Source organism: Pinus tabuliformis, chromosome 5_2, assembly GCF_031772625.1.
Source record: "Pinus tabuliformis cultivar Carrire ecotype Pingquan chromosome 5_2, CPIR1, whole genome shotgun sequence".
In the NCBI taxonomy this organism is placed as follows: Eukaryota; Viridiplantae; Streptophyta; class Pinopsida; order Pinales; family Pinaceae; genus Pinus; species Pinus tabuliformis.
In genome coordinates this window covers 830077837-830080778 of record NC_142306.1, presented here as the reverse complement: position 1 = coordinate 830080778, position 2942 = coordinate 830077837, and the positions used below count along the sequence as shown (strand labels likewise).

Below are 2942 nucleotides of genomic sequence, written 5' to 3'. Positions count from 1 at the left end.
ACAAGGAGGTGAATTTTCAAGGTGTCTTAGTGCTGCAGCTGCTGCAGAAGCACAAGCATCTACCACAGAATGTAAAGGATTCCCTCCAAGCTTGTTAATGTTGTAAGTTTGGTGGGAAGAAAAGAGCTCATCCACATCAGCTTCATGCCTTAACCCACTTAATGTCTGGCTTCTCGACTTTGTCCAATCCAAGGCAATAGCTTCTTAATTCAACTGTTTGTCTAATGCAAAAAGGTTTGCATCATGTTCTGAGTGTACTATGTGAGCAAGTTCATGCAATAAAGTCTTCTTAATGCTCTCATAGTTTCTGAATCCATTAAGATCATCTGTTCTTAGCCGTAGAGATATTTCTTCCCCGTGATTCTTATTTAATCCAAGAATACATTTAGGGCTGATCCCTACATACCCAACAGGAGCTAACTCTGTCATAATTCCTACCCTCCATCGATGCTCCTTCATGATAGCAATTATACCCCAGTACACACAAGAACAACGACTTCTCTTTTGTAGAACAACTTGATACTTTGGAATGGATCATTGAAATATAGGATTAGCCTTGCGCAAGCAACTGGATTTGGTTTCATTTAGATGATCCATGACATTCCTTAGAATAGTGAATAAAGTTCTAATAACAGGGGCAATTTCAACAGGTGGCATCTGAGACTTGAGCTTTTGAATAGCATCTTGAAGGCGCACAGAAGTAGCAGCTGTGGACTCTTGAATTCTTCTCAAATCTGCATCTTCGTGTTCTAGGTTTAACTGCATGGATTCAAAATCACTTACAACAGGTTTGTTCAGTCTAGAACCAAGAATATGGTGTTGAAATTCTGTAACAGGATTTCCATAATTAAGATTTGATCCGACAGAACTGGAACCAACTATCTGCACATCACTTGATTGCCTAGAAAGGACATATACTGTGTCTGGTTGTTCTGAGAGGCTGGCATCAGGATCTGGTTCAGTAATCGCTTTGAATCTACCAACAGCATAGCCTTCTTGACTGTCATCGGGATCAGGTTCAGCAATCAGAATTTAAATTAAAAGCCTATTAATTTGCGTCCCTTGTATGAACCCAAAGATCATCAATAGTGACAATCCGTTCAAGCAGTTCCGCTGGTGATTTCCAACCTTGAATAGAGAATTTCCTTACTCCTTCTGTTTAGAGGTCTCTATTTTCTCTGTTGTATCCATATCCCATGATTCTTTAACACCTCCAAAGGGTAAATGATGATTTGTAAGATGTATAGCAGTGTCATTGACAACCATTCCTCCAGCAGAAATGCTTGCCACCACTTGTCGTTCAAACTTTTTGTCCTTTGTAAACAGATATGCTGCTAGTGGCTTTGGCAAAGAAGTTACGACTTCCAAAGCTTCCTCCATTTTTTGCACAGTGATTATTGGAAGCAAGGGACCAAATATTTCTTCTGTCATAATCAAGGAATCCATTAGAACATCCAGCAAGAGAGTAGGAGCAATAATCAGTCGCTTTTCATCTCGCTGACCCCCATAGATGACTTTATCTGACACCTTTGGATTATCCAAGAGCCTTGTTAAACGTGCAAAATGACTGAAATTGACAATACGAGACAAGTCTGCTGACTGAGGTGGATCCTTTCCAAAGATTTTTTTTTTTTTTTAAATAACTTTTAGAGCCTCTATCAATTTATGAGCAAATGACTCCAGCGTTATGATGTAATCCGGGGAAATGTATGCTTGTCCATTATTACATCCCCACTTGCCAGCTATAATTCGCCTCGCTGTAACCTCTAAGTCTACTGTTGGATCAACAATAACTGGACATTTTCCTCCAAGTTCTAAAGTTACAGGAGTAAGGTGTTTTGCGGCTGCAGCCATCACAATTCTTCCTATTTTTCCACTACAAAGTGGATAGTTCCAGGCAGAAATAATCAGTGCTGCACCCAATGGCTCTGGCACAATTTCAGCTGATGAGGGGAAGACAATCATGTTTGTTGACACCTTTTGTGGGGTCATCCAACTTTTTAGCTCTTTGATCGCTACTTGGCATGATTGTTTTACAAGAAAACCCATCCGCTTTGACTTGCTCGAACTTTATTCGCCAGCTGTCATCTGTAAGGGGTGCCATTTGACCCAACAATACCAATTTTGTCCATATCTTGAGAAATATAAGCCCAAAAGCCCAATCCTGATAGAGAAGAAACACGGGACTTCCATCCACAGGAACCCTTTGAAAAATTAAAAAAAAATGATGTTCAAGATTTAAAATATTTTTCCTTGAGTGATAAGATGTCCTTCGATCTTGAGAGTTTCAGCAGTGGTAATTTCATCCAATGCATTACAATATATGGTTGGATTCATTTACTCTTTTTCTAGCATTTTTTCTCGGTATATATCCTCTTCTTTTGATGTTTCTTGTTCCTTTTCTTCCTCCTCTTCACAATCTATGTGAAATAATTTCCTCTCAGCACACTTATGACCTTTAGTGTATTTGCTATCATAACTGTATCAAAGCCCTTTTGATATTTTTTCTTCCAATTTATGTTGTGTAAACCTTGTAGGTTGTGGAAGGTTAAGGGCAACAACACTTCGATCTTTATAGTTGTGAGTGGTGGGCTTCCTTTTTGCCATAATTTTGCTTTCAATTTCTGTGGCCAACCTAAATTCCTTCTCCAATGGATTAACTTCCCAAAGGCGAACCTCATGTTGGATGTTATCCTTTAATTTCCCTATGAACACATAAATCTTATGCTCCTCTAGAATATCTTGTACCCTTATATTCAATTTTTGGAAGTCCTCAATATCCTCCACTATTGAACCCTTTTGTTTGAGATCTAACAATTGGCTAAAAAACATGTTTCTTTTTGTATCCTCATAATGTGCTATCATTTATTCTGTAAAATTTCCCAAGTGAAAATTTGTTTACGAGAGAAAATTCATTGATACCATACAAACTGATTAGGTTC

At 38.5% G+C, this 2942-nt stretch overlaps 1 pseudogene; it reads right to left on the bottom strand.

The window, feature by feature from the left end:
• Positions 1 to 534: 534 nt before the first annotated feature.
• LOC149161887 (aldehyde dehydrogenase family 3 member H1 pseudogene) lies at positions 535 to 1965 on the bottom strand (annotated as a pseudogene).
• Positions 1966 to 2942: the final 977 nt, after the last annotated feature.